General features: G+C 39.7%; 1 protein-coding gene across 1 annotated transcript in view; it reads left to right on the forward strand.

Annotated features, from left to right (window-relative positions):
- The window catches only part of LOC147723043 (poly(rC)-binding protein 3-like), a 2,582,273-nt gene that overhangs the window by 504,325 nt on the left and 2,065,694 nt on the right, over positions 1–12,254 (forward strand). The window contains exon 2 of the mRNA XM_086965416.1: positions 9,613–9,679. The gene's annotated coding sequence lies outside the window, so the exon portion shown is untranslated. The remainder of the gene's footprint in view (positions 1–9,612; positions 9,680–12,254) is intronic.

Below are 12,254 nucleotides of genomic sequence, written 5' to 3' on the forward strand. Positions count from 1 at the left end.
GTTAAAATTACTATTCCCACTCCAGTGAGTGCAACAGTAGGGAAAGGGTTGGATAGCGTAGGGGTTTAAATTACTATTCCCACTCCAGTGGGTGCAACAATAGGGAAAACGTTGGATAGCGTAGAGGTAAAATGTACGATTCCCACTCCAGTGGGTGCAACAGTAGGGAAAGCGTTGGATAGCGTAGGGGTTAAAATTACTATTCCCACTCCAGTGAGTGCAACAGTAGGGAAAGCATTGGATAGTGTAAGGGTAAAAATTACTATTCCCACTCCAAAGAGTGCAACAGTAGGGAAAGCGTTGGATAGCGTAGGGGTTAAAATTACTATTCCCACTCCAGTGAATGCAACAGTAGGGAAAGGGTTGGATAGCATAGGGGTTTAAATTACTATTCCCACTCCAGTGGGTGCAACAATAGGGAAAACGTTGGATAGCGTAGAGGTAAAATTTACTATTCCCACTCCAGTGGGTGCAACAGTAGGGAAAGCGTTGGATAGCGTAGGGGTTAAAATTACTATTCCCACTCCAGTGAGTGCAACAGTAGGTAAAGCGTTGGATAGCGTAGGGGTTAAAATTACTATTCCCACTCCAGTGGGTGCAACAGTAGGGAAAACGTTGGATAGCGTTGAGGTAAAATTTACTATTCCCACTCCAGTGGGTGCAACAGTAGGGAAAGCGTTGGATAAGGTAGGGATAAAAAGATAAAAATTACTATTCCCACTCAAGTGGGTGCAACAGTAGGGAAAGCGTTGGATAGCGTAAGGGTAAAAATTACTATTCCCACTCCAAAGAGTGCAACAGTAGGGAAAGTGTTGGATAGCGTAAGGGTAAAAATTACTATTCCCACTCCAAAGAGTGCAACAGTAGAGAAAGCAGTGGATAGCGTAGGGGTAAAAATTACTATTCCCACTCCAGTGGGTGCAACAGTAGGGAAAGCGTTGGATAGCGTAGGGGTTAAAATTACTATTCCCACTCCAAAGAGTGCAACAGTAGGGAAAGCGTTGGATAGCGTAGGGGTAAAAATTACTATTCCCACTCCAGAGAATACAACATTAGGGAAAGTAAATACTTAATATATTATTCAAAAATTTAAAAATGGATATCTATTAATAATTACCTAAACATTTTATATAATATAATAATTAATATATTAAAATTACTAATTAACAATAATTATTTCAATTGATCACCTATTAATACAAAATATTTAATAATTAACAATTAATTATGTAATAATTAATAATTATTTAACACTTCTTTCCAATTAAATAATTTTTAATAAATTTAATTATTTAATTAATTATCCATAAATTACTTCCCACCCTATTCCCCCATAAACCCACAACCCGCTAGAGAAATTAAATTAGTTAAATTTACATAATTACCAATTAATCAATCAATCAAAAATTAATTACCAATTATAATTAAATTAATAAAAAAATATAAATTAATTAACAATTAATTACAAATTACTATCAATAAATAAATTTACATATTTAATTAATTATAATTAAATTACTTCCCACCCTATTCCCCTATAAACCCACAACCCGCTACAGAATTAAATTAGTAAAATTTACATAATTACCAAATAATCAATTAGTAACAATTAATTACCAATTAGAATTAAATTACTTAACAAATATAAATTAATTAACAATTAATTACTAATTACTATCAATACTATCAATCTGGAGGGGGCCCTCAGGAAGTAATTAATTTTTGATTGATTGATTAATTGGTAATTATGTAAATTTAACTAATTTAATTTCTCTAGCGGGTTGTGGGTTTATGGGGGAATAGGGTGGGAAGTAATTTATGGATAATTAATTAAATAATTAAATTTATTAAAAATTATTTAATTGGAAAGAAGTGTTAAATAATTATTAATTATTACATAATTAATTGTTACTCACAGCTTCTCTGGGGATGCCAGTCTTGGCTGATGGTAATCACGATCGCAGCACTTCTGGTCATGCTATCGATCCACTCAGTGAACACGACTGCTCGGGAACACTCAGTGATGGGGCATTTTCTCACGAAGGTCTCAGGCTGCAACAGAGCACATGCACAAAGGGTCTCTGAGACTCCCTTAAGCTCCGGGTGCACACGATCACAGGGCAAGCCTCATGAAGATATCAGGTTGCACAAAGTACACCCACACAGCATCGCTGAAACTCACTTGGACCCTATATGCACACGATCACAGGACAATCCTCACGAAGGTCTCAAGCTGCACAGATGCACAAGCACACAGCGTCGCTGAGACTCACTTGGACTCCAGTTGCTCGGGATCACAGGGCAATTCTTACAAGGGTCTCAGGCTGCAAAAAGCACACGCAAACAGCGCCGCTGAGGCACCCTTGGAAACTTTTATGTTCCTGAGTTTTCACAACAGGAAGCCAGCTCTCCTCAGGCCCTTGGGACAAGTTAATTCAGGACACAGCAACCAGCAAAGTCCCTTCAAGCAGGGGGACACAGCACACAGCAAAGCCCCTTAGCCTCCCCTTGGTTAAATCAGCAAACTGCAGACCAGCCCCAGAACACACAGCAAAGGTCAGTCCTTTCCTTCAGTCTCTTAACCTGTTTCTTCCTTGGCAGAGGTTCCACTTGACCACGAAATAGTTTCAATCCTTTTCAGTCTAGATCAGTTCCATTCACACGTTCAGGGGTTTCAGCTCTCATAGTTATACCCCTAAATGTCTTTGAAGTCTTTGTGTTCAGGGGGGCACTGACCCCGGTCTAAACCAGTTCTGGGTGTCTCCCTGCCAGTGACACCTTCTTACCTTGATAGTGGGGGTCTGGATCCTTAATCACTCAGCAGGAGATGGAGCCATTGGTTTATGGCAGCAGTGCAGGCCTCTTCACCTCCAGGGGCTACTCCTCCCCCCTACACTCCACATGAAGGTCAGCCTGTTGCTGTCTCACCTCCTCCCCTGGGTCAAGACATTCCACAGAGCCTATCACATTCAAATCCAGACAGTCAATCCACGACCAGGCAGAGACACACAGAAATGTTAGAACACAAACAATCAGTCACTTCTAAAGAAGTGATTTCTAAACACACAATGAAAAAAACCACCATCATAAAAAGATGTATTAATAAATTGTGAGTTCACGCACACTCAACTTCACCACTCTATCTTAAGTCCATGGGAAGATAGGCTGGAAACATATTACACAGCCTTCCCCATTCAGTCCTATGGGCAAGATGGCCTTGCTACTGTGAAAAACGAAATGGAGAGTATTTCACTGTCAGGACATGGTACACACCTTAGTACATGTCCTACCTTTCACATACACTGCACCCAGCCCAGAGGGTTACCTTGGACCTACTAGAGGGGCATCTGATGTGCATAAAAAGGGAAGGGTAAGGCCTGGCAAGTGGGTGCACTTGTCAGAACAACATGACAGTTAAACAAACTGTGCGCAGGCACTGCTGTGGCAGGCCTGAGTTCTCTCTTTATGGCTACTTATGTGGGTGGCACAATTATGATGCAGGCCTACTAGTAGCATTTGCATTACAAGCCCTGGCACACATAGTGCACTTTACTAGAGACTTTACTAGTAAGGCAAACATAACAAACATGGACAACCAATTAGCATTACACTTTACACAGGGAGCACTTGCACTTTGACACTGATCTGAAGTGGCAAAGTGCCCAAAGCATCTACATTGGTAACACCATATCAGAAAAAAAGATCTAGGGGGAAGGCAAAATGTTTGGGACCTTTAGCCAAAAGGGCTAAGTTCAACAGTGTCTTTTTAAGTGAGATGATTGGCAAGCACAGCCTTAGAATTCCCTCACATGTTCAACTTAAGAATGCAGAAAATGACAGGAAGGAGAATATCATAGAACTAGTAATGTACTTTCCTAACTTTTTACATTTGTATAACACTGGATTTAGACGTTACAAAATATTTCTTTATAAACATTGACATTTATTTCTATTTTAAATATTCTTTGCTGATTGTAAAGATCATTGCAATAAATGCAAACCAAGTGGAGATCAAGAGTAGCAAAGGTGACACTGACCAGTTGTCAAGATATATTTGAATTGACATGGCATCATATGCTAGCCCAACCTAACCCCACACCTTTGCCTGCCACACATGAAGCCTGGCAGAGTAGCAATGATGACTACATGATGTTGATGACTCTAGAAATTCCACTACAGTAAGCTACAGTTGGCTGCCAACAACTGATAACCTAAAACTATTCAGCTTGATTCCAATATTTCTTTAGGCAGACAGCCCAGTTTTTGTTATTACTGGTATGTTAGCAATAGCAATTAAGAATGTATTAAAGACACTTAAGGAGCTCTGTTTCTGCAGACATCTGCTCATAAACACTCCAGGTCCATGGTAGAAGCCCCGGGTAATAAAAAAGCAATAAAATACCATAATTTGTGTCTATTATTGCACTCAACACGGGTCTGAGTTCTTAGTTATGAGCTACCTAAACTTTTTAGACACACAAGAGTTCAAGTTCCTTAGAATAAAATTAGAATGCATTTCATCAAGCCCCTGAAAAGAAAACGCAAGTATGGTTTTCAGAATATTCAACAAATATAGATAGAATTTCCACTGAAGTTATTTTTATGAAAATATTCCCCATTAATATTCACGTGAATACCCTAAAAACAGCGCAGGATGTTGCTGCTTGACAGATACACCTGATCTAACTGGTCAGCAGAGAACCGGATTTAAAGTGAACTCTCTGGTTTACAAGTTGTTTCGTGGTGAACTTAAATTAAAAACAAGAAATGTATGATGAAATAATTACCTATCATTAAATAACACACAGATGACACAATCCAGTGCAGGCATTCACACCATGTTTGATAATGGTTGCATCTCTCTGGAACAGAGCCTGAGGATAAATATTTGTAAATAATCAAACATGATTAATGCAGAATGAAATAGATGGATTTCGATTTTTTTGTATCTCAGTAAAATAAAATATTCGGTCGAGAGATGTGTTAAGTCCTGATGCGGCACTGTGTGGAATTTAGCTGTGCAGCAAACAGCCACTTATACATTACTAACATGGATTTCATTGATGTTGCAAACATTTTCATGCTTAAAATACTTTAAGGGATTTGCCTAAGAGACACCAGAAGAGATTATCAGAACATAGCTGCCAAGGTTTCAGATTGCTATGTGTGACATTTTCATAATTTCAGTATAATTATGAGTGACATTTAAACTACTGTGAGTGACACTTTCTCGCGAGCAAAATCAAGCCATGAAGTCAAGTGAAACATATAAATATCAGAAATTACACCCATCTGAGCAACTAGAAACTCTAAGATGTTAACTGCTGCAAAGTACCAGAAAAGGAAAGGCACCAACCTAGTGCGCTTGTTTCCTGAAGTGGCATGTGAGGAGCTCTGTTATGACTCGCTTCTTCTTCTACCTTTCTCCTCCGCCATTTTAGCGATCTCTGACCTCCCCCTCTGTCCTAGTGACCTTTCTGTTGTCTCTCCTGTTGCCTCTGACACACTCCTCACTGTCTTACTTGTTACTATCTGCTTCCCTCTCTCGTTTGTCTCACTTTCCTGCCCTTCTCTGTCCCTCACTTGGTGCTGTGACTGCATCCCCCCTCCGACTGCATCCCCCCTCCGACCCCACTTAATGGAACTCTGCTTTTCTGTATATAGAGATAACTCTAATCACTAGTATATGCACTAGACCTTTATACTCTCTACCATTCCTATGTGACTCTTAGAGTATATCCATCCGTAGCCCTTCCCTATGTATATTGAGATAACTCTAATCACTAGTATATGCAGTAGACCTTTGTACTCTCTACCATTCCTACGTGACTCTTAGAGTATATCCATCCGTAGCCCTTCCCTATGTATATAGAGATAAATCACCAGTCTCTTCTTTGTGTGACTTTACATCTTGTACATTTGCAATTTTGTTCTGTTTGTATCTTTTATGTAACGCAAGTAATCCTTAGTCCTTATGTTTTGCAACTGGTTCTTATGTAAAGCGCTCCGACACCTTCGGGTAAAGCTCGCGCTATATAACAGGTGAAGCCTAAGTTGGGCACATGGCTGCAGGGTCAGCAGTGACAGATCCTCCAACACCCCAGTAGCTCGGCAGCTCGGCAGGTGAAGTCTGAATGGGGCCACAATTGCTTTATTATTTAGAAATGGTCAAGTTGGTTGCAATAATTTCGACGGGGAGGTAAATTAACAGTTGAGCCACAGGCACAGCGGTGACCCGGGTCAGTGTGAGGTGACTGCAGCAGCTTTGCGAATGGTGCCATCATTCAATTTGCAGTGCCACCAGCAAACTGGCCAGCCCGGAGGTGCACCTTCCTCAAAGCTGCCCGCTCCAGCAGCAGGTTGAGATGTCCCGCAGCGCCAGCATATAGCAAACAACTTGACTGGGCCCAGCAGTCCAGTCATTGGATCATGACATGAGGCTGTCAGTCAGAGCCACGCCTGCCCGCGGTGGAATGATCACAATAATCGATTGTAATACATTTGAAGCACTAGTGCAGTTGAGTGAGTTGTGAGCCTGCAAGCACTGCCTTACCTCACAGTGCAAGCCCCATGCCTGCGGGAGCAAAGCCCACACAGTGCACGACAGTGGCGGCGTGCTGCCACACTTGCCGCTTTTAGTGACACCTGAGACACAAGTCGCTACTGATATGCGTGACAATGCATTTCAGCGTGGTAATGCAGATTACCACACTGAAATGTGTTAGTAGAACGCCTGAAGCGTGGTACTTGGCAGGACTGTCAGAACCATTGAGTGAGTCGAGGATTGTTATAAATATTTCCGAACAACTGATAAACTGTCTTAATAACAGTGAATGTGGATTAAATAGTATGCAGTTTCCAAAAACATAGAAGGGGAGCTGATACGACAGTGCACTTCTAAAATGAAGACAAAAGAACTAGGCACCATAAGCATGTCAAGGACTGGACATTAAAAAAGGCTGTTCAGCACCCTTCTCAACTGCATGAGAAAAAGGCGACAAAATGCTAACTTGCACAGAATAGCATAAGTGAAAAGTGTCTCCTTAAGATGGTGCCAGTTAGCTGGAAAAAGCACAAAGACTATATTGTAGTTAATGCAACTAGAAAACATAAAGCAGCAGACAAGGTCAAGCACAATGATTCTATGTGTTCTTGATATTAGGTGGTGCAATCACTTCCGACATCCGCAGCTTGAAGATGTATAAGTTACCGTAGTACAAGAAAGCCAAAATGGAAGGTGCACTCAAATGAAGTCAATGAAGAAAAGTAGTTTATAAATAACTTCTTCTTTATTCAAAGTATTCTGTAAACACAGGCACAGCCAACGCGTTTCGTTCCCTTTTTGCCTTGGGAACTTTGTCAGGGCTGCAAAAATTACAAACATATATATGTATAAATTACACACAAACAATTATCTATAATGAAGACATACAATAACAAAAAACTAATCACATACTGACCAAAGGAAGGCACACCATTGAATTTGACTAACCCAAAGAACAAATTTAAACCAAAGAAAGAATTTACATGTCACAGAAATTATAATGACTAACACACCATAAATGTACAATACAATATTGTTCACTTGTACAACAAATGAACAGGCCTAAAATTCACAAAGTGTGAAACATAATAAACACCAATGCCTATAAAATTCTATCCCCTATCCATGAGGAAGAGAATAAAGGATAATTTCTGCTGAGAACATTTTTAATATAGAACTTATTACAAATAATGGTGTAAGCACAGACAGAGAGGTTAATAAATATTAGATTTATAACCAATTCAATTTATATTTTCTTTTTTTTATGCATATACAAAGGTGTAAAAGTGGGAATATATATTTCAGTCACAAAGATGAATGATTATTAACCCAGTGTGAAGAATAGCAAAAAGAAGGAGAAGAGGGCCTAGGGTATGGGAACACCAGAACCCAATGTTTAGAAGAATCAAGAGGTCCTCTAGGAAACAACAACCGTACATAAACATGTGCCAAATATGCTTACCAAATTAATAATATCCGGAAAAGGTAATCGTAAACCAAGACAATGTGAGAACCGGGGTAAGAACGTTCTGGCTTGACCAATAGAGGTCTTCTGGAGGAAAGAACGGAAGTAAAGTTGGTAGGATTACTAATTAGTAATGGGAAAACATTAACATGCCGTAATGCGGTAATGGTTCATTAGTAGAATTGAAAAAAATGAGAGCCCCAACATTCAAAATTAATTGACAGTCATTACATTATTTGTGACTAGGAGGCTATTCATTAGGATATAGTTAAATGCTGGTTCGTGTCAGGGTTATATATCAACTACTTTAGAAAAACCAAAGCTTCATAATCAAAGCTTCATAATCAAAGGCGTACCGTAGGCAAGATTGTGACCGCCCTAGTTGGAATATATTACAAGTTCCAGTCGGGGTGGTGGGTTCGTTCGCAATTCAACCTATATGAAAAGGTTAGAAAAATGGCAGGTAATAACTACACATAGCAAGGGCTTCTTATTCCTGTGAGCAACGAAAGGCACTTGGTGGCGTGGTCTCCAATTCTGCCGATATCATAGATGATGGGGGCTACGTCACTTTAGGTCACTATGAGATACATCTATCCTACATTATTGTAAATCCATTATTGGGGATATAATTTCCTTCGTGGTCTGGTCTTCTATTATGTGACAGGACAGTACAAAAAATATTACAGATGAGTCTGGCATACTATGCCTTACCCTTGCTATGTAACTAGAAGATGTTTATGAATCAAAAGTAGTTGAGGACCTTGACCCACAACTTTATAAACTTCCAGGTTTTGCTGCACATGATCTACCTCAACCACATAAATGAGTCTCTGTACAGTTTGTATCTTGAGGATGCAGAAAATTGTAGACACAAGAAATCTTTATTTGATTCCAGTTGACAGAAATAATGTGCTTTATTAGGGAAGGATTTTCTAGATTAAACATAATCGTATTTAGTAATCATTCTATCAATAATGCGTTGTAGTTAAGAGAGTTACACAATTCATTTAGTGGTAAACTCAAGATACAACTTTATGTCATTAAAACTTTATAACAAAAACTTATAGAGGGGGCCTCTGTCCATCCAGAAGTTCCATTGTAAGACTTTATTCAGCATAATAGTTGCTTAGATGTACCTGATACTAGCATACATGTGATTGTAAAAATTGAGAGGCTTTTGCATAGCTGCGCCCTAGATGGAAATGCTGGCTTTTTTTTTTAAACCGTTTCAAGAATAAATGGACTTGTTTTTATGGATTGTGTAAAAAGAGCAGTTTTAGGAAAATGCATATTATGGCTTAGCTCCTTTCACTGTCAAACCATCTGGGGGATTCTGATTGTAAAACTTGATGCCAGGACCTCGCTTGATGAAATCAAACTGTGTTCAGTAACTTTTCATGTCTGGATAGCCTGCAGCATCTTTTGATATTCGAATATAATCGGATTAGGCACATCAAAAGTAAATATTGATTGCTGAAATGTACAGGAAAGAAAAGATTATGGCATTTTTATCCACACCCGTCTCTATTTCAAGGCTCCTCTAAACCTCAAGACAAGTTATTTCCATTCCTTTCTAACTCGAAATTAATTCTCTTTCCAGGCACACAGCAAGCTGCGTCAGGTTCCTGTTTCGAAAGTTTTCAACAGTTATTTCCTCGCTCTAATTTGTAAGTACAACTCAATAATTTTTATTTACATGGCATGCTGGATAAACCGCATAGTTCTAGGCACTATATCAACAAATGTTAGTATTACCTACATCATTGGTACTCAGTCATTCAATTAAAGTCTGAGTCAACCCTGACAAGATTTAAAACGATTATCTTTGGGTCTCTGACTAGGTGCTTAGCACACACAACAATGGGGCAGATTTACAAGCCCCTTGCGCCACTTTTGCGTCACTTTTAACTTGGGAAAAGTGACGCAAAAGTGGCGCAAGGGGATTGTAAATCTGCCCCAAGGTACATAGGGCGTCAAAAGCCCCTCTTCTATCATAAATGGACCACTGTAAAATGTTTTCATGAAAGGTAGAAAAATATATGTTATAATGTATGCTGCTTTGCTTTTCACCTAACAAATAGCACTGTGCATTGCATATTAACACGCCTTTCATATTTACCCTGCTGTTTTTAACTGACTGAATGTAGCGTGTCAAAGTGTCTACAGAGTTCTGCATTACCTATATGTTCCTTTGAAATGGCTCCATAATTTTTATTGCTACAGACAAGTAGTTCCTTTTCGCTAGATGTAATTTGTAATTTGTAATTTGCATTTATATAGCGCGTTATCACCAACGGTCTCTAAGCGCTGAAAGAGAGGGACCTGCTTTAGATTGATGGTGGGGAGGCGGTACTTTACTGTGTGCCCCAGGCTTCCTTGAAGAGAATGTTTTTTAGTTGTTTCATGAAAGGAAGCAAGAAGTGTTCCTTTCGGATATTGTCAGGTAGTTTATTCCAGATCTGTGGGATGATAGTAGAAAATGCTCTGCCTCCGAGGGAAACCAGGCGAGAGCGGGGGCAGACAGATGTCATTGTGCCTAACACATAAGCTTATTGCTGTAACACTCAACAGGCATTGTCATACACTGTAAAATTCATGCATATTACTAATACAAGGGAAATGATTTGCTCTCTTTGCGAGACTCTGAGGGCTACTCCACAGTCAACCAAAAAAGTAATGCTGGCAGTTCAAACCTTTGATCAGTGTAAACACGATTGCCCTGAGGACTAAGTTAAAGCTCAGTGTCCAGGTCAGGCAAATGAATGTAAACTTTATTATCAGAGTTCCCCCCCACCTCCCCGGGTGCACATCAGAGGGACATAAGTATTGCTTTCCTCTCTCTGAATTATCCATGATACCTCCAATATGCCTATCTGCACGGTAGCACAACAAATGTGAAATGGGAGTTTACAATCACAAAGAGAGCTATGTGCATCAAAAGAACAGATACTCTCCAGAGCCATACAAAGAAAACAATTCTCCACCAATGAAGTTTCTGGCTGCCAAATCTTTTCTGAACTGTAAGACAAATAGAGGCACTACATATCTAGAATGGCATAATATAATGATCCGTTCCAGGAAATTTGAAGAGGCCTATGCTAAAAGGGTTGGTGCAACTAAAAGGTTTATGCGAGTTTGGACTTTTATGGAACAACTAGAGAAGGACTCGTAGGGCTGCTATGATGGAGTCGACTTATGATTATAGGGAATGGACGGAGGATGGCACAGGAGAAAAATGGAAACACTTTATGATTTTTGCTGGGTGGGATCAAGGCAATAGATGTTTACCTTTTTTTCTGTTTTATGTAACATCACAAAGTGCAATCTACATGAACTCTAGTCATTATCTTTCTTTAAGGGTGGGTCCCTGTCTTGTATCTTAAGTAGTATGAAGTCTACCCTATTGTTTCAGAATTATTATTATCCAGCTTTTATTATTTATGATGTAATGATGTAATGAATTATTCTTATTCTTTCTGCTCAATAAAACAAAAAGAGAGCTATGTGCATAAATAGTCTCCGTTGCAGTTTAAAGGCCGACTCAAGGCAAACAAATCTATAGTATGGCATTTATAATATGACTGCAAGTATCATAGTGGTAGTTCTCCATCCTTCATCCATCCACACTTTCATCCATCCATCTTCCATCCTTCCATCCATACATCCATCCTTCATCCATTCACCCTTTCATCCATCCATTCACCCATCATTCATCCCCCCATCTTTTCAAACATCCACCCATCCATCATTCATCATGCAACCATTTATCCATCCATCCATCCACCCTTTCATCCTTCCATCCATCCTTCATCCTTCCACCCTTTCATCCTTCCATCCATACATCTATCCTTCATCCATCCATCCAGCCTTTCATCCTCACATCCATACATCATTCATCCACCCTTTCATCCATCCATTGACCCATCATTCATCCACCCATCTTTTCACACATCCACCCATCCATCATTCATCCATGCAACCTTTTATCCATCCATACATCCATACATCCATCCTTCATCCATCTACCCTTTCATCCTTCCATCCATCCATCCTTCATCCATCCAGCCTTTCATCCATCCATCCACCCTTTCATCCATCCATTCATTATTCATCCACCCACCTTTTCACACATCCATCCATCCTTCATCCTTACATCCATCCATCCATCCTTCATCAGTCAACCCTTTCACCCATCCATCCACCCATCATTAATCCACCCACCTTTTCTGTGCCTCTCTCATG

This window comes from Lissotriton vulgaris, chromosome 4_1, assembly GCF_964263255.1.
Source record: "Lissotriton vulgaris chromosome 4_1, aLisVul1.2, whole genome shotgun sequence".
NCBI classification, from domain to species: domain Eukaryota; kingdom Metazoa; phylum Chordata; class Amphibia; order Caudata; family Salamandridae; genus Lissotriton; species Lissotriton vulgaris.